Source organism: Phaseolus vulgaris, chromosome 1, assembly GCF_051622355.1.
Source record: "Phaseolus vulgaris cultivar YP4 chromosome 1, ASM5162235v1, whole genome shotgun sequence".
In the NCBI taxonomy this organism is placed as follows: Eukaryota; Viridiplantae; Streptophyta; class Magnoliopsida; order Fabales; family Fabaceae; genus Phaseolus; species Phaseolus vulgaris.
In genome coordinates this window covers 18,597,203-18,617,567 of record NC_143498.1, presented here as the reverse complement: position 1 = coordinate 18,617,567, position 20,365 = coordinate 18,597,203, and positions in this window count along the sequence as shown.

Sequence of the window (20,365 nt, the reverse complement as noted above, 5' to 3'; positions counted from 1 at the left end):
CACGCGGTGCTTCATCTTCCCAGGCTGAGAGGCCTGCACCTTCCCGCCCCAACCTGGCCCAGGCGACTCCACCTATCGCCGGAGGAGCCCCCGTTCCCCCGCCAGACTTCGAAAAACTCTACCCCTGGGCCAACTCGACCTTGTTGAGGGAAACGTCTTCCGTGAACACTGCTGGAGCAGTCTTGCGGTTGACTAAGGGGGATGAGCCTCACCAATCATTTCATAAGGAGCACGATGAAAAGATGATAGTGCTACCTTGCCCCCCCGATCTGCCCGTTTGTGCCGACGATAAGGTGAGCGCTGACGGGCCCTTCTGCTTCGTCTACACAACCTTATTCAAGAAAGTGAAGCTCAAGTTCCCTTTCACCCGTTTCGAAAGGGAGCTCCTTACCGAGCTCAACATTGCCGCCGCCCAGCTTCATCCCAACAGCTGGGCGTTTGTGCGAGCGTTCCAAGTGATGTGCGACCATCTAGGGTTGCCCGCATCCGTAGACGTATTTCTATTTCTCTTCGAAGCCAAGCACCCAGGAGACCGCCTGTGGGTTAGCTTGAATGCGATTGCTGGGAGGTCAATCTTCTCCATCTTCCAGCAATCCTATAAGGACTGGAAAGGGAAGTTCGTCCAAGTGCGCCGCAACGACAAAGACGACTCCCTACTCGACGGCTTCCCCTTGTACTGGGTGGACAAGGGGAAAAAAGAGTCCAAGAGCTGCTTCAGGAGACCCAGAAGTCCTGATAGCATGGGAGCGTTGGACAGAGATCTCTGCCTTTTCTGGAAAAGGGTGGCGGATGCCAACATCACCTTCCTTACCACCACCCTGATCTGCTTCGAATTCTACGAGGACCAACTCGAAATTCGAATAGGTTAGAACATTTAAACTGTTGTTTCAATACTGCTTCTGTTTAACTGTTTCTGGGCGTCTTGTGCGTTATGCGCAAGACTTTGGTTTTGTTTTTCTGCACCGATCATCTGCTTTGCTGCACACTGCCTTATGCACTTATTTTCTCTTTGAGTTAACCCATGCATTTTCGTTCTATGCAGATAACATGTTGGGCAAGGGTATGCTCGCTGAATTGAGGGCGCTCGCCCGAACCCACGGATTGGCGACGGGCTCTCAAACAGTGCCAAATTCCATGGTGGAGATCGCCGCCACTCAGGGCCGATCGCCACCTAAGGGCCCGGCTCCCTCCGACGTCCAACCCGCCGCCCAGCGAAAGAAACTTGTCCTCAAGAGGCCTAAGAGGAAAGCTCCCCAGATAGTCCACGAGGATGAGGAAGAAGATGACGAGGTCACCGAAGATGGCCTCGTTACAAAGAGGAAGAGGGTGACACCTTCTTCACCACCTGCCCCGCCCCCTCTTCCAACCTCAACACCGCCATCCACACCTGCTCCGCCTCCAACAATGCCATCTCCACCAGCTCCCGCCTCCCCAGTCCAAGCCATTCCATTGGCAACTACGCCACCTGCGGTCGAGGCCGCCGAAGACAATTTCTTGGAGGACCCCCCAAGTGCCTCCACGCCACATGTATCAGCTGGAGGGGGTCCTCCCTCTAACGCCTCAGCTGCAGATGCCGCTCCAATCGGGGATGAGGTTGCCCACACCTCTCCGATTCTGATCACCGAGTCCCCGACGTCGCCACCACGAGCAGAAGCACCCATTGAAGAACCAACTAAAGAGGGTGGCGACGGAAACCAACAACAGGCCCCACCAGCGCCTCTCCAAGCAGCAAACCTCCCTCTCGAGGTCACGAGGATGTGGGAGCCTTTGTCTGCTAAGCTGAAGACGATAGCGGAAGACATTCCCGCCATCATAACTAGGGCGGTGCAGAGCTCCACCAGGAAGCTCCAGGACGACCTCTTCAACCTCAAAACAGAGAACAACACCATGAAGGTTGAGGTGGAGAAGTTGTCCTTCAACTTGACGCTCGCGGAGATTGAACACTCCCGAGTAGAAGACGCAATGAGCACTGAGCTCAGATTGGCGCGCAAGGAGGCCACTGATCTCCGCCATAAGGTGCAGCAACTGGCTCAAGAAAAGATTGAACTGGAGAGCAAGATTGTGCCTTATCGCGTCAAGGTGGCTGACCTGGAGGCTCTCATAAAAACTGACGCCGCCAAGGTGAAGAAATTGGAGCAAAGGTCAGCCGACCGAGAGACCCTCCTTGGACAGGTGGAAAAGGCGAGGGATGACGCCATGGCTGAGCTTTCTGAAGCCAACAAGAAAAAAGGGGAGCTGGCCGCCGAATTGGGACAAGCGCAAGCAGAATCCAAGAAGGTTGCTGAAGACCTTCTCCAGGCTCAAGAAACCAATGAACAACTCAAGAAACAAGTTGAAGAGCTGGAGCAGCAGAATAAGGAGCTGAAAGAGCAAACTGAAGATCTCAAGAAACGGATTGAGGAACTTCAGAAACAGATTGAAGAACTCAAGCTGAATCCTGCTCAAATTCTGGCTGCTGGATTCGAAGCTGCGCGGGAACAATTTGCCTGCTTGTTCCCCGACCTGGACCTCAGCATGGTGTCTCTTGATAACGAGGTAGTGGATGGAAAGGTGGTTCCTGCTAAAGACTAATCGATTCTCTCCATCTGCTACCTTCGTGCCTTTCCCTTGCATATACTTCTGTAATAAACTCGTATTTTCTTGGACATGTATTTTTGAACTGATACTTTACTTAATGAAGTTACTTTCGCATTTCTTCTTGTAACCTCTTCGTCTACCTTTAACTTTCCTTGCGTGATTTACTTCAACGAAATAACTTAGCAATCTCGTAGGCACGATCTTGTACTTAGCTGTTTCGAACCATCTCAACTTCGAATAATAATCACATTTATCAACTCGTAAACTTAAGGCAACGAACCTTAGCGTAAAATGATACCTCAAGCAATGGACTTTAACTCAACCCCTGGCTTTATAACGTCGCTACACCCGATCTGCTTCATCAAAACGGGTTTTTGACTTCTCTCCATTGCTTGATCGTTTCCTGGTCGCCAGAGACTCTTGGCAACACCAGCTTCTTCCTGCCTTCACACCTTGGCCATTGCTCTTTCATCTGGGGGTAGAGGCGCCTTTCGGATCCTTCTCCACCTCCTTATGCTTCAGAGCAAGAGACCGAGTGGCTAGGCGTTCTCTTCGAACCTGCCTTAGCCACCCTCAGAACTTCTTCCACCCTCTACACCATACCTGAACTCGTTCGAGACGAGAAGGATTTTATCTTGCCTGAACTCGCTCATAGGCGAGAAGGTCTTTAACTCGCATGAACTCGCTCATAGGCGAGAAGGTCTTTTGCTTGCCTGAACTCGCTCATAGGCGAGAAGGTCTTTAAATCGTGCCTCTACATTGCCCCAGGGGTTACATCTTCTCGCCCCCAGAAACACTGAGGACTTTTACTGGTGCCTCTACACTGCCCCAGGGGTTACATCTCCTCGCCCCCAGAAACACTGAGGACTTTTACTCTTTCTCGCCTGCACTCGCTTCGACGGCGAGGAGGTCTTTTACTTGCCTCTACATTGCCCCAGGGGTTACATCTTCTCACCCCCAGAAACACTGAGGACTTTTCGCTCTTCCTTGCCTGCACTCGCTCAGCGATGAGGAGGTCTTTAACTTGCCTCAGGACGCGCGAGGGCGTTGAGGTCTTTTAACTGGTGCCTCCGATCGCCGAAAGACGATGAGGACTTAAAAACTTTAACTGATGCCTCCAATCGCCGAAAAACGATGAGGACTTAAAAACTTTAACTGACGCCTCCAATCGCCGAAAAACAATGAGGACTTAAAACTTTTTAGAAAGCATGCAATATATCTTTAACTCGCCTTGAGTCACGTACAAGTGACAAGGTCTCTCTTCAAAACTTTTTTGGAAAACAGCAAGCATGCAATCTGAAAACGCCTTATACTTCGAAAACTCTTCTTTTATTGGGTGGCCTCATTAAAAACCCTCCTTAGGGAAAAAAGAGTGCCCCCTTCAAACTGTTTTATCAGAGACATTGTAATATAACTTTTGTGTTTGTCTTTACTTACAAAGCTCTTAACTATAGTACAACTTCAGGTGCGTGGCGTTCCAAGTGCGAGGAATCGCCCCTCCTTCCAGCGTCTCTAAGCGGTAGGCGCCGTTCCCGAGCGCCTCGGTTATTCTGAACGGTCCCGTCCACTTAGGCGACAGCTTATTCTCCATCTCGTACTGGTGGGCTTTTCTCATCACCAAGTCGCCTTCTCTAAATTGTCTTGGCATCACCTTCGAGTTATATCTTCGTTCAATCCTTCTCTTCACCGCCTCAGCCTTCAATCTCGCCTCTTCCCTGACCTCGTCTAGTAGATCCAGGTTCAGCCTTCTCTCTTCATTCGAGTCTTCTTCTACAAAGTTCTGGAATCTCGGCGAGCTCTCCTGGATCTCTACTGGAATCATCGCATCACACCCATAGACCAAACTGAACGGGGTCTCATGGGTTCCTGACTGCTCGGTGGTGTGGTATGCCCAGACTATACGGGGTACCTCCTCAACCCAACTTCCCTTGGCTTTCTCGAGCCTCCTCTTCAATCCTCTCAGCAACACCCGATTGGCTGACTCCACCTGGCCATTCGTCTGAGGGTGCTCGACGGATGCAAACACTTGTTGAATTCCCACCCCTTCGCAAAGCTTCTTCAACAGGTGACTTGCAAACTGAGTCCCATTGTCCGACACCAGGCGCTTAGGCACTCCAAACCGGCACACGATGTTCTTCCACACGAAACCTTCGATCTTGTGTGCGGTGATCTGGGCCACTGGTTCTGCTTCGATCCACTTGGTGAAATATTCAATTGCCACCACCAAGTACTTCATCTGCCTGATCGCCAGCGGGAAAGGTCCCAGGATGTCGATTCCCCACGTATGAAACGGCCACGGGCTGTAAATCGACTTCAACTCCTCGGGAGGCGCCTTGTGCCAATCGGCGTGCTGTTGGCAATGTTTGCAACACTGCGCATACTTCTTGCAGTCTTCTCTCATCGTTGGCCAGTAGTAGCCTGCACGGAGAGTCCTTGCGGCCAGAGCTCGACCCCCGACGTGGCTTCCGCATATACCTTCGTGGAGCTCTGCCATGATTCTCGTGCACTTCTCGCCATGTATACATTCCAGGAGCGGGTGAGTGAACCCAAACCTGTACAGATCGCCATCAATCAGGGTGTACTTGCTAGAATTCTTCTTTACCTTCCTAGCCTCAGTCGGATCCGGTGGGAGAAGGCCATCTGCCAGGCACCGCTTGTACTGGGTTATCCAAGTGTCTGGCTCATGGGTAGCGCAGACCTGCATCACGTTCACCTTCTCTCCCCGACATGCTCTGATTCTCGACGATCTCAGAGTTTCTTGCGTCAGGGACTTATGGCTTCTTGCTGCTTTCTCCGTCGATTTGCTTATCTGAAGGACCAGGTGATCTGCCACAAATGCTCTCGGCGTCTTCAGAGTTTCTTGAATCACCGTCCTCTGCCTACCCCCCTTGCCTGAACTGGCGAGCTTAGCTAGCAAGTCAGCTCGGGCATTCTGCTCTCTGGGCACATGCACTACTTCGAAGGAGGCAAAAGAACTCTTCAACTCCTGCACATATTCCAGATAGGCCGCCATTTGCGGATCTTTAGCCTGGAACTCACCTGTTACTTGCCCTGTGACTAGCAGCAAGTCACTCTTAGCCATCAGCACCCTAGCTCCCATCTCCTTGGCCAGCAAAATTCCGGCGATCAGCACCTCATACTCTGCTTGATTGTTACTGGCTTTGAAGGCAAATCTTAACGATTGCTCGATCAGCACGCCATTGGGCCCTTCTAAAATGACCCCAGCACCGCTACCCTGCTGGTTCGACGATCCGTCCACCGAGAGTACCCAACGGAAACCGTCCCCCTCAACCCGTGTCGCCTCAAATGAGAGCTCGACCACGAAGTCTGCAAAGATTTGCCCTTTGATCGGGCCTCGGGGCTCATACTTGATGTCAAACTCTGACAGCTCCACTGCCCATTTCACCATCTTTCCCGCAACGTCGGGCTTCTTCAAGACTTTCTGGATGGGCAGGTCAGTCATCACCAGTATGGTGAAGCTATGGAAATAGTGGCGCAACCTCCTCGCCGAAAACACCACAGCCAGCGCAGCCTTCTCCAGGGCCTGATATCTCGTTTCGGGGCCCTGCAACACCTTACTAACAAAATAAATAGGCTTTTGAGCCTGATCTGGATCCTGGGCGAGCACCGCACTCACCGCCCTCTCAGTTACAGCAAAATACAACCTGAGAGGGGTTCCCCCCAGCGGTTTGCACAGGACCGGCGGGCTCGCCAGATATTCCTTCAGCTTGACGAAGGCTTCCTCGCACTCCTTCGTCCAGGCAAACTTGTTATTGCGTCTCAAGCATTGAAAATAGGGATGTCCCTTCTCTCCGCTAGCTGACACGAAGCGAGACAGGGCTGCCATCCGTCCTGTTAGCTGCTGGACCTCTTTCACCGTAGCTGGGCTCCTCATCGCCAAGATGGCGGCACACTTATCGGGGTTGGCCTCTATGCCTCTTTCAGTCAAGAGGAAACCCAAAAACTTTCCAGCCTCCACGCCGAAAATGCATTTCTCTGGATTAAGCTTTAACCTGAACTTGGCGATCGTCGTGAACAATTCTTCCAAGTCTGCAACGTGCTTGCTTTTTTCCGGCGAGGTCACGACCATGTCATCGACGTACGCTTGCACGTTCCTTCCCAGCATCGGTGCAAGTACTCGATCCATCAACCTCTGGTACGTGGCCCCTGCGTTCTTCAGCCCAAACGGCATCACCTTGTAGCAGTAGCACGATCTCTCCGTCATGAAGGCTGCCTTCTCTTCATCCATGGGATGCATCTTGATCTGGTTATACCCCGAGAAGGCATCCAGGAAACTCAGCAACTTACACCCTGCGGCACTATCTACCAGGGCGTCTATGCTTGGTAAAGGATACGAATCCTTTGGACAAGCTTTGTTCAGGTCGGTGAAATCGACGCACATGCGCCATTTCCCGTTACTCTTCTTCACCAGCACAACATTCGCCAGCCATTCAGGGTACTGGACTTCCCTGATGTGGCCTGCAGCAAGGAGTTTCTGTGTCTCATCTCTAATCGCCTGCCTCCTTTCTTCGTTGAACTTTCTTCTTCTTTGTCGCACTGGTCTCACCAAGCTGTCCATCGCCAGATGATGGCACAAGAAGTCGGGATCAATTTCGGGCATGTCCGAAGCGGACCATGCAAACGCGTCCAGATGCCGCTCAATCACCTTGGCGATCTGGTCCTGGAGCTCGACCTCCAGAGATCTTCCCAGCTTGAAGATCTTTCCCCCGATCTCTTTCTCAAGCCACTGCTCGACAGGTTTTGGCCTGGATTCTCTGGCGATCACCGCCCTGGCGATTCCCTGCTCTCTCGCTTCCTCAGGGTGATTCCGCGCCTCTTCCTCCTCCAGACCAGCGTTTCCCTCCCCCAGCTCAGCGTCCACCATCTCCACGTCCCTTCCGACGGTCTCTTCTGCTACCGTCGATCTGGGCTTCATACCGGGAGGTGGGGTGGTTGTTACATAACTCACTGATCTCTTGTTTTTCAGGCTATTCTCATAGCACTTTTTTGCTTCTTTCTGATCAGACTTGATCGTGATCACCACCCCCTCCATAGATGGCAACTTCACCTTCATGTGCCGAGTCGACGGTATAGCGCCTATCCTGTTAAGCGTGGGCCTTCCCAACAGGATGTTGTATGCTGAAGGAGCGTTTACAATGAGGTACTTGATTTTCTCCGTCCTCGAACCAGCCTCATCTGTAAACGTGGTTCTCAACTCAATGTACCCCCTGACCTCCACCTGGTCACCAGCGAACCCATATAGGCACCCTCCATAGGGCCTTAGCTGGTCAAGGGGCAACTCCAGCTGCGTGAAAGTCGGCCAGAACATCACGTCTGCCGAGCTTCCCTGGTCCACCAGAACTCTGTGGACCTTCCTTCCCGCCGTAATCAACGAAATGACTATGGGATCGTTGTCATGGGGCACAACGTCCCGAAGATCCTGCTGGTGAACGTAATGTCCACCTCCGGCGAGTGATCTTCGAACATATCCACTGTCATCACCGACCGCGCGTACTTCTTCCTCTGCGATGCGGTGCATCCACCACCTGAGAAGCCTCCTGCAATGGTGTGGATTTCCCCGTGGATAGGCATCTCGTGTTGCTGGGCTTCTCCACCTGCTGGCTGGGAACTCGACGCTCCCCCGTTCTCCTGTCCAGCAGATAGTCATTTAGGAACCTGCTCTTAACCAGATCATCGAGCTGATACCCTAAGGACAAACACGAGTCCAAAGTGTGTCCAAAGCCCTGGTGAAACTCACACCAGGCGTCTGGCTTTGGTCCCAGCACCTTGTCGCCCACCTTCTCAGGCGCTTTCAACCTGGCAGATATATTGGGAACGGCGATCAGGTCCGCCAATCCCATAACAAACTTGTGCTTAGGCGGGCGATTGTATTCCCGGCGTGCTGGTTGCTGGCGTCCCTGGCCCCTCCCCTTGTTCCTCCTATCATAAGGATGGCGAGTCCTCTGGTCCTTCCTGGCCGCCGCCGCTGTTTCCAGCACCCTTTGCGGCTGGATCCTGGTCTGGGCGCGTGGCCTAGCGGGAGCCACGCTCCCTCTCTTCTCAGCGACCTCACTCTCGTCGGCGATGTGAGCCACCGCAAGTCGCCTGACCTCAGCAAACGTTGCAGGGTGAGCCCTGATCAAGGCCTCGCAGAATGGTCCTAGCAGCACGCCCTTCTTGAATGCATAGACCAGCATTTCTTCATCTTTGGCCGGCGATCTGACCATCTGCGCTCCAAAGCGATTCAGGTAGTCTCTGAGGGACTCTCCCTAGTACTGCCTTATATCAAACAAATCATAAGACACCCTGCTTGACGAAGACCTTCGAGAACTGCTGAAAATTGGTTATGTGACCGTTAGGTAGGCTCACAAACCACTCCAACGCCGTTCCCTGGAGCGTGCTCACGAACATCTTGCAATACACGGCGTCTGACCCTCCCGACAGCATCATCTGCGTATGGAACGTGGTCAGATGAGCCTCTAGATCCTCCACGCCGGTAAAGACAGCCTTGACCACGCTCGTAGGAATAGGCGTGTCAGTAATCGTCTGAGCGAAAGGCATAGGAAAAACACGAGGTGGCGACGACGGCGCGACCTCTTCAGCAATAGGACGCCCCTGCTGCTCCTGAAGAGCTTGACGCAGCTCTTCAGTCACCTTGGTGAGCTCATCATTCCTGGCCCGAGAGGCGGCCAGGTCCTCATGCATTCGCGCCTGCTCTATGCGCGAGGCTTCCACAGTCGCCTGCAACGAGCGCATAATATCTACCATCTGCGCCATGGTCATGGCAGCGTCGCCTTCAGCAGCGACAGGCGCCACGGGGCTTGAACGATTGCTTCTCATTTTTCTCATGAACTTAACGAATCACAAAATGCAGCGAACAACACTTACTTCAGCTACGATCGATTCAGCGATCAATCGGAAGAAACTATGCGAAACTTCGCAAGGAAACTCAAGAACACCGCAACCTCCAAAGAAACCTGCAACTCCACCAGAAACCACTGCTCTTCCCACGGATAACTAATTGAGCGAAAGAACTCAACTCCACCGAACAAATTACGCGTAAACAGCAGGAAAACCTCCTTTCACCGATCGAAAACCCAAACGAACGGTATAAAATGCGAATTCACCGAACAAATTTCAAGCAAGCAGCGAACGATGGTTGCACCAGCACACAACCACGCAGAAAACTTCGAAAACCTTCAAGAACTCACGCTGTGGATGGGAGCAAGTTTTACACGGCCCCACGGTGGGCGCCTGATGATCCTGCCTATTGACCAGAACGTAGGAGCTTGCCTCGTCTCAGGATCGACTTGCGCACCGCTTCAAATGTCCGTCCTTCTCCAAGATCCACTTCAAGAACCTGCAAAAGAACAGAGCGGCGCCGCTGCGGCCGATCGCACTCCAACGCCCAAGTCAGTAACCGAACCACCAAATACTGAGAGCAAGAACGCTCGAGAAACCTCAAGGAACCGTGCAATGTTCTCTCTCACAGTGTGCTCTAGAACTCGCAAGCGTAAAGAGTATAATCTGAACGTGCGTACCTCAGAAAGTTCGTTGAGAACTCTTATATACCTGGTTACTTTCTCTCTCCTGGCAGTTACAGACTTGGACACGTGGCTCGCATCTAGTCGTACACGTGCCTTCATCTGGAGCCTCCTTGACTTGGGCGCTGCTTCTACTCTCGTTTCGCTAACTTACCTATGCATGGTACTGCCCAGTACATAGCTAACTTGGGAGCGCGATCTCTACTGGAACTGGCGAGTTAGGGTGCCTTCGTACACCTTCCATGTGGTCTCGCCGGCCGCCTTCATAATCTGCACCACCTTCATCTCTGGCGATGTGCTTTCTCTGGCGATCTCCAATCACTAGGTCGCCTGAGTTTACATCTGGCGACTTCATCTCTAACCTGGTGATCGCCGGTTCTGGTATGCTGGAGATCGGAACACGCCAACTTAATAACTGGCGACTCACGAGCCCCCCGACTTCCTTCCCTTCTGCCAACCTGGCGCCTTGTCAACACGCCTATACTGTAGCTGGATGCCACGTCATCACTTCCGACAACCAGGGCGGTACAAAAGAAATAGTCTTTATTGATCTTTGAGAGTTCTTGGTGCCTAATTTTCATCATCTAGCTAGAGGTCAAAGGTTCTTCAAAGTGGTGTCGTGAATTGTCAGATCCTATTGTATTTCTTGGTTCACAGTTAAGGTGAACTCTTTCCTTTTCATTATTGTTTTGTAATTCTGTGTTTGTAAGGGCCAAGATAGGGCTTCTTGGTGGGAATCATAGTTGTGACAAGGTGTTGCAGTGAGTGGTTGGTTCTTGTAGTGTTCAAGAACTGTTTTGTTGTTCTTTTTGTAGGAGAATTTTGTTTATCTAGTGAATTCCATCTTGGTGTGAGGTGGGACTGGAAGTAGCTCTATTGTGAGTGAACCAGTATAAAATCTTGGTGTTCTTTAAGCTTTCTTTATCATTGCACTTTAATTTTTCTGCATAATTGTCTGTACTGGTTTAAGCAATCGGTTGTTTTTAAAATCAATCATTTGTTTTTGTTATCTGCAGATTTGTTTGTTTTTTTGAAGTAAACAAAATTGTTGTGCTAAGCAATTTTGTTTGGAATACTGTGTATTGATTCTGTTTGTATACACTTGCATTCATTATTGGGTTTACAAGTTTTTTTAATTAAAAAGTTTCTGTAAAACTTTGTTTGAATCTATTGAATTCTGCATTGTTTCTTGAAAGCTGTAATCTCTTTTCCATTACTGTAACCAGAAAAAAATTGTTGTTTTCAAATATAATCATTATTTCTTAAAAAAGATGTAAATCTTTCCTAAGGGTGATTTTGATTTACAAATTTGTTAGCAAATTGAGATTAGACATCATTTTTTCGTGAGCATATTGCAAATGGAAACTGTAAAATAAAATTCATTGGAAATGAAAAACAATTGATTGATTTGTTTACCAAATCACTTGCAAGAGATAGGTTCAATTATCTTAGAACTCAATTAGGCATAATCATTTAAAGTAATAACTAATTAATAAAATTTTAATTGATTAAATTGTATATTAGTTGATTCTTTTTAAATTGTTGCTTATTTTTAACTGATTGTTTCTATTTTTAATCAATTCAATTTGTGTATCTTGTGCATATCTATGTGACCAAAATATTCTACAACATTTTTTCATATCTCGTCAATCAAAATTGCAAAGTACATTGATTAATTTATCTCTTTCCAATAAAAATGGGTTGAATTTCCTTTGACACAAATTGTTTTCTGTATGCTTTATCCTTTATAAAACTTAACACTGCACAATATCAAGCACCAGTCATCAAAGCATATGTTTTTCTTTTCTTTTCTCTGCTTGGATTCATTTTATCACAACTTTCTCAAATGGCATCACCATCACAAAATAAAAAGAGATCTAGAGGATCATCCTCCACTTCTACATTAGGATGTTTGGAAACATGGTTTGTTGGAGATGAAGAAGCTATGAGAACCTTTCTGCACGAAATGAGCAGGACACAAATTAATGTTCCAAAGGTGCTACAATGTGTTAAAAAAGATGGCTTTAAACTAGAGGGGGGGGGGGTGAATTGTTTAAAGAGGGTTTTCGCAAACTTTTCAAAACTAGAATGAATTTATCTCAGGAAACAATTGATTCAGAAATTCAGTTCGCCAAAACAGCAAGCAAAAGTTGTAGTACCAGAAAAACAATCGGTTGTTTCCTCGAATCAATCGGTTGTTTTGGTACTTAACAGTTCAACCATTTTAAAAACAGTTTTCAATCTTTTTCTCAAAACACCTAAGTATAAACAATCGGTTGTTTCGACAAAACAATCGATTGTTTTAACTTAGTTTGAAAACATTTTACTTTAATAAAGATTGAGAATGCTAATGCTTTAGATTTAATCAAAGGGTGGATTACAACATATAAACTATCCCAGAGCTAAGCTAAACCAGCACAGCAACATCAAGCATAGCCGAGGCTTCAACATCCTTCAATGGATTTGGATTCTTCAAAACTTGAACACCACTTGGTTCAACAATCTTCCCCTATTTGATGAAGACAAATCCCTGATGCTTGTGTTGTACCTGATTAAATCTGAAGCAGTTCCTGCAATAGAACTTTGAGCAAAACATTGAACTTCTGATATTTTGTTAGCGCACTGATAAACAGTTAATAACCTTCAGAACTAAATAACAGAAAAAATATTACATAACCCAAATTGTTTTAACAACTGAAAACAGAAACTTAAAACATAGCATATATCTCCCCCTATTTGTCTTCACAAAATAGACAAAGATAAGATATAAAACAAGATATTGTTTGGATTACATCAGAATTAAAGCAGCAACAACAGAAAGAAAGAAATTTAAAAACCAGATGTAACAGCAAGAAAACAATCGATTGCTCTGATAACCAATCAGTTGTTTTCCCTTCATTCTTCTTCATCAGCAAACTGAAGATCAAAGATTTGATTCTGAACAGCTTCAATCTGTTCATCCAGAGTCACGAATCTTGCATCCATGTTGTTGAATTTGTTATCAATGTTCTGGAAGTTGCTAACACACAGATCATGAAGATTTCTTTGATTCTCCCCAAAAGTATCAAGCCTATTGATCATGAATCTTTCAAAAGAAGACATGGTTGACATTCCATCTTCTTGATCTCTAGCACCAGCACTAGGTCCAACATCTTGATAATCTCCAGGTTGATCTTCATTTTGAACATCCATATCAGCAGGTTCATCTTGTTCAAGATTAGCAGCACCACTAGATGAGGCAATATGATCACCATCCTTGCTTATCCATTTTCCACCTACTTTTGTGAAACCCATCTTGCTGAGTGATCCATTGCTCAACTCTTGAGTTTACTTGACCAACTCAGAAGTTTCATCTCCAAGATTAACTTCAAAATAGAGTAGAAATTTAGATATCAAAACAACATATGGATAATGATAATTTCCTAACCTCATGGCTTTTTGCATGTGTTCTTTGATGATATGGATCCAATTGATTTTGATTTTCTTGGTGATGCAGAAGATATATACCAGATCTTCTTCAGTTAGCACAGAATGATTACTCCCCCTTGGAGTTAGAATCCAAATTACAATGAGAGCAAGCAATCTCTCATCAAGCTTCAAACCTCCAACCGAGCATGTACTAACTTGAGCATGTTTATTCTTCAAGCAACTTTTGTAGAATTGGATTTTGTTAAAATCCTCCACCACTCCAAGGTTTCCCTTGTTGATTCTCAGACCAGAGAACTTAAGACCAGCAACAGCAGTCCATACTTCATGAGATATCTCCATTTCTACACCCTTCACATGAGAAACTAGATTGTTTCCCTCAAACTTTAGGTTTGTGTAGAACACCCTCACTAAATCTGGATAAATGTTTCTCTTCATCTCCAGGAACTTTCTGAGAGATTGATCCTTGAGTAGCCTTCTCACATTATCAAACTTTTGACTTTTCAGCCAATCAAAGCATACAACCTTGGGGTTGTTTATCTTCTTCATACTTGTTTCATACCTATACTTCTCAATGAGATCATTGTCTCCAGAAAACTAGCCTTCTAGCCTTCCTCCAGACCTTACAGCCCTTGTTTTGACTCTCTTTGAGGTGGGAGGAGTTGATTCCATGATGGCAGAGACAAAAACAGAGGAGAACTCACTTCACAGATTTTTGCAAGAGCTGTTGCAAGAGATATTGCAAGAGATGTTACAATTGGTTGTTCTTGTGGAAGAAATCTGCACCAGATTTTATAGCAGTAAAAGAATCAATTTGAATTTAATTTCATTCAATGGGTACCTGGTTTTCAGAGAGAGAGGACTTGACTCTGCTCTGCACAGAAAATGTCAGAAAAAGCTTAAAATCACATGGTCTTCACATGTGATCTTTGACTAGTCATTAAGGCTCTTGAAATTCCAAGATTTTGGAATATATTCCTTTATGACTGTTGTAACTTCTCTCTGAACATAATCAGCTTTCAACACAGATTCTTTGACGAAGATTCTCTCTTTTAAATTGATCTGCAACGGATAGAAATTCAAAATAGCAATTAAAACAATTTCTTCATAGTGCTGTCAGACCCAAAACAATCGGTTGTTTTTCTTCAGCAGTTAAAAACTTTTTTGAATTTTAACCATGAGCAGAAGGAGTTCAAAGAAGATGATATTGATTATAAAAAGATATTTTAACCATGAGAAAGAACTTTGAAACAGAAATTAAGAACAAATAAAGGAAAGTCTTATCCTTATGTTGATTCTTCAATGAGCCATGTGCTTTATGATCAAGAAGCCTCTTTTCACTGTTGAGGTCTTTTGCATAACATTGATTCAACTTCAATGACTGCCTTTTTCTTCAACAGCTTGATCAGATGACTCAGTCCTTCCTTTTTCTTTAGTTTTCCTGCATAAACGATTTCAAGTAGTAAGATTTGGTCCCCTTACAAATTTGGGTCCGTTTGGCTTTTCTTTGCAGTTAGAAACATCACTTCCCTTAGGAATCCATTTCATAAAACCTCTTGGAACAAAATATTTCCTTATTTAACAGAACCTAACAGAGTGGCCTTTCTTCATGCAGTAAAAGCATGTAACAACCGGTTGTTTCGTCTTAACAATCGGTTGTTTTTCTGATTTTCTTGAAAAACTTTTTGAAAACTTATCTTGCTTGTTTTGTGGATTAAAGCCTAAACAAGCCTTTCCAAAAACACAGCTTTGAGATGCCAAGACATTCTCAAAGTTTGATTTCCCCTTTGAAAGCTTGTCCACAGTTTCAACAAGATAATGAACCTTTTTCTCAAGATTTTCACAATTTTCGCAAACGAGAGTATCATACTTGCAAGAGGCATTTTTGAAATGATTTTCCAATTTTTTAAAATCACTTTTTGCTTTTTCCAGATCCTCTTCAAGTGATTTACCTCTCTTTTCAAGCCAACTGTTAAGATCTTTCAATCGGTTGTTTGAAAGAACCATTCTATTAGCTTCATCATGTGTTTCTTGAAATGCTTCAAGCAATTCACTATAATTTTGTTCATTTAAGGAAGCACATGAACTTACCTCACTTGAGCTGCAAGATTCATCATCATTTTCAGCTACCAAACATATGTTTTCTTTTTCATCTTCACTTGATGAAGAACTTGATGATGACACCTCATTTTCATCCCAAGCTATGTAGGCTCTTTTTGTCTTGCCTTTCTTCTCCTTGTAACTAGCCTTTTTCTCTTTGCTCTTGTTTGGACAATCTGCCTTTATATGACCTTGCTCACCACAACCAAAACAAGTATAGTTATTTGAATTGAATTCATTGGGTTTCTTGTTTCCATACCTATCCTTGTTGTTGTCTTTGTTGCGGTTTCTCTTTAGGAATTTGCTAAATTTTCTTGACAGCAAGCTAAGGTTTTCCTCATCACTATCATCACTGGAATCTTGCTTTCCCTTGTGTTTGGATGCTTTCAGGGCTATGCTCCTTGTGTGCTTATCTTCACTCTCTTGAACATTGAGTCTATTCATCTCTAGCTCATGTTCCCTAAGCTTTCCAAACAAAGAAGCAACACTTAATGATGTTAGATCTTTAGATTCAGAAATAGCATTTACCTTTGGTTGCCATGCTCTATCAAGACATTTCAAGATCTTGATGTTCAACTCTTCTTTATCAAAGGTCTTGATGGAGGAGGGCCAAGCACAACCTCCCATGAAAGGCTAGACCCCAAGTCAAGAGCGTCTAGACCCAAGCCAAGCATCTAAGATCAACCTAGGAGCGTCTAAGATCAAGCTAGGAGCGTCTAAGACCAAGCTAGGAGCGTCTAAGATCAAGCTAGAAGTGTCTAAGACCAAGCTAGGAGCGTCTAAGATCAAGCTAGGATTGTCTAAGATCAAGCTAGGAGCGTCTAAGACCAAGCTAGGAGCGTCTAGGACAAGAAGACTTGGATCAAGCTATGAATGCGAGAATGACATATTGGTACATGTTCCGTGAAGGCCCATCAAGTGTAGCCTAGTTTTAATTGGGGTGTAAATAGCATAGCCATGTGGACAAATGTTTATTTTTCTGCACATTAGAATTAAGGAGGAGTTAACCTTGATTAGCTAAAGGTTTCTAGAAGCTTTCACTAATCAAGTTCGGCCATGTGTAAGTTGGAGGGCCATGTGCACCCATGTGCCATGTGCTCCATGTGCCTCCATGTGCCTCCATGTGCCACTTCTTTACATTTCATTTGGCTTACATTTGTGTAGCATTTAGGTCATCAAATCTGGTCCTCTTTAGCCTATAAAAAGAGGAGCCTACACCTTGTATTTTCAAGATTAAATTGAGTAATGTTATGCTGCCCATTTAGTGCCATACTTTGCTCCTTGCCTAGTTTCTAGGTTTTAATCTTCTTTCATCATCTATCAAGGGGCTGGCCGAACCTCCCCTCTTTCCACACTCTTCATGCACCTTCAAGGTCACCACAACTCCTAGGAGGACCTTGCCCATCTCCTACATTGAGCTTCCGCACCATATTACCAAACATCCAAGAAGAGCTCCTTGAGAATGCCATCATTTGGTATCATGAGCTATGGTTCTTCAAAGATGAGTATCTCTTTGTCATTTTCTTTTTGAGTTCTTCTTATTTCCTAGTTGTTCATGTTGATTCCATATTGTCTTGCTGTTTTAATTTTCATTTTGAATTGGTGTGCTGTTTGGAATTTCCAATCGGTGCATCTTCTTCAATTGTTCTTGAGCAATCTTTGTGCAATTTTTGGTAGGATTCCATATAGTTTGTGTTGCTGTTTTTATTTTAGGTATTTGAGTCCTTATTGCAATTTTAATTGGCTCATATTGTGTTCATTTGAGTCTTTTAATTTCTGAATCTATATGTGTTTTGTCTAGTCATGTTCTTCCAAAATGTCATCAAATCATAGTAGTACTTTGTTTGGCTTATTTGTTTCTTGTTTCTGGTATAAATGCTTGATCTAAATCTGTTGTGTTTTTGATCCTTTGCTGCTTTTTATTTTTAGCTTGAGTTCATATTTGTGTTTAGATCTACACAAATTTCATTTCAGCAATTCCATTGTGTTTTTCTTTTGGTATATCTTGCTGTTTTTTCCAGATTTACAGAATCCCCTGTTTTGCATAACTCTGGCTGGCTGTTTTGCTTAAGAAAATTATTTTCCCACATAAGCAAATTCTGAGCCTCTGGATTTTGCAAGATTGAGGTGTTAGAGAAAAGGCAAAAAAAGAATCATTTCAAAAAACTCAATAGAAAAAAAATGATAAATATTATAAAAACAGTGTGCAATCTTGACGCTACAACTGGCGTAACTGAACACTGATTTTGGAAAATTTATTAAAACAAAATGGTGCATGCGTTTGGAGTGAAACCAACGCCAGAATTTTGTTAAGATCTTGAATTATTTGCATATAAATATTCAGAAGCAAATTCTAAAAGGCCATTTCAGTGAAAATCACGCTCTTTGGACCACAACAATTATTTCAGTGGTGCTGTTTTTTATTTTGAAATCAAATCTAGTGCTATTCTATAGGTTCCATTTTGTGTGCCATCCTTTCTTTGAGTACCTTTTTATTTGCTTGTCTATTTTCATTGGAACTCTTTCTAGTTGTCACATTTAATTCCTTTTGTGTGGTACTGTTTTTCAAATTAATTTGTTTCTTGCTTTAATTCTTTGACCTCTAAGCTTGGTGGTGGATTAATTATCAATTGGTACTTGATTGAGTGGGATTTGACTTGAGGGGAGTCTAGTTTGCTTGATAGGTGCTGGATTGAAGAATTAATTACCTAATTCCAAGAGGAACATAGGCAAGGGGCAGAAACAAACACCTTCTAAATACACCACATACATTAGAAGGCCCAACAAAGAAGAGACAATAAAAGAAGTGCAAATAGAAAAATCAACAAAAGGGAGTTCATCTAATTTCTTTTGAACTTAACTCTTGTTAATTACTTGTTTAATTACGCAATTAGACGGTGAGTGTGTCTTCAAGGGCTCCAAGTGTCCAAGAAGCCTCACCTAGGGCCGACTAGTTTAGAACTATCTAGTTTAGCAATTGTTAATTGTTTTGTTAATTGCTTTTGTTTAGTCTTGTTTAAAGCTTTGATTATTTGTTTTGTTTGTTAAATAGTTTGCATTGTTTTCTTGCCTTCAAAATTTGATTTCTACATCCTCATTGTGTTTCAAGTGATTTACCTAAAGAAAGATTTTGTGAAGGTCTTGAGGGATAGTTTTTGGCTAAGGCAAAGACTTGGTATTTAAGTAGTCCACTGTGACTCACCTCTCTTACCTGGAAAACTACCTTCATTAGCTTCCCTCCTCTTTCTTAAAAGTAAAACATTTCTAAACACAAAGCTTTAATCATGTCTTCTCACTCCTCTAAATCTCTTAAAAGTGAGGTGAAATCCTTGAAATCTCTTTGGAAACAACTTTCCAAGGATATTCAATCAATTTCATCTAAACAATTGGAGAATAAGGCTAAAACTAATGAATTGACTAAAGCAAAGGATGAGAATCTCACATTTTTAAAAAATTACCTTCTCATGCATCTATCTCTAAAGATCATGATTCTTTTGGGGAGGGAAGCCTTAGAATAAATGATTATTATCAAGCACCCCCTAGAAGATATAGAAGAGATAGAAAAGAACAACAAAACCCAAGAGAGGTTAGGGTAGACCAACCCCATTTCCATGAAAAAGAAAATATAGAAGCTTGCCTAGATTGGGAAATGAGGGTAGAAAAATTGTTTGCTTCCCATAAAGAAAGAAAGGAAATAAAAATACAAAAGAAAAGAGAGGAAGTCGAAAGGGAAGCTAAAGAAAAAGAAAAAAAAGAAAAGCATGAGAAGACCCTTGAGAAACAAAAGGCGTGGGAAGAGAGTGTTCCTTCCCACAAGGTCATTCAACAAGACAAAAGATTTAAAAATACCTTTGAAAATATGTGTCTTGTTGAACAACCTCAAAGCCTTATCCTTTGTAAAGGAACACTTGCAAGCATAGAAAAAAAGAAGAATCCTTAAAAGAGGCTTGCATAGATTATTTTACATATATACCAAGATATCCCCAAGTGAAGGTCAAGTTATCTATAGGTAACTACCAAACCAATTTTTTATGTGAGGTAGTACCTAAAGAAACTTGTCATGTCTTATTGAGACAACCCTTGCAAAGCATTAAAATTTTCATGAACCATGGTTGTATCAACGAGACTACCTTCACACATAAAAGAAAAACTCTTCATATAGGAGAACTCATGGGACAAAATAGAGTTGATAAAACTCTAGAGCTTTTAAAGGGAAAACTTTTGTCGCCCATTAGAAAAGAATTTCAAAGACATTACCTTACATACATTTCTTGTTTTACAAATACGCCTAAGGCAATGTCTCATGAACTCTATACTCCTTTACCTTTTGCAAATGATCTTTGGGAAGACATAAACCTCGATTTTATCTTAGAGCTTCCTAGGACAACAAAAGGTTTTTCCATGGATATGGATAAACTCTTCTCTAAAGAAGTGATCAGTCTCCATGGTTTATCTTCAAGCATAGTGTTGGATAGAGCTCCAAAAATTGAAAACCATCATTCGAGGATACTTTTAGAAAAACTTGAAATTAAGTTGTACTCTTCAAATTTTTATCCTCAAAAGAATGGTCAAAATAAAATTGAAAACATAGCTCTTTCCACTATGCCTAGAGTAATCATAAAAGACAAACACAACTCTAGAGATGAGCATGCACACCATAACGTAGTTCACAAAACTACTTATATTTCTACTTTTGAAGTTGTATGTGGGCTAAATCA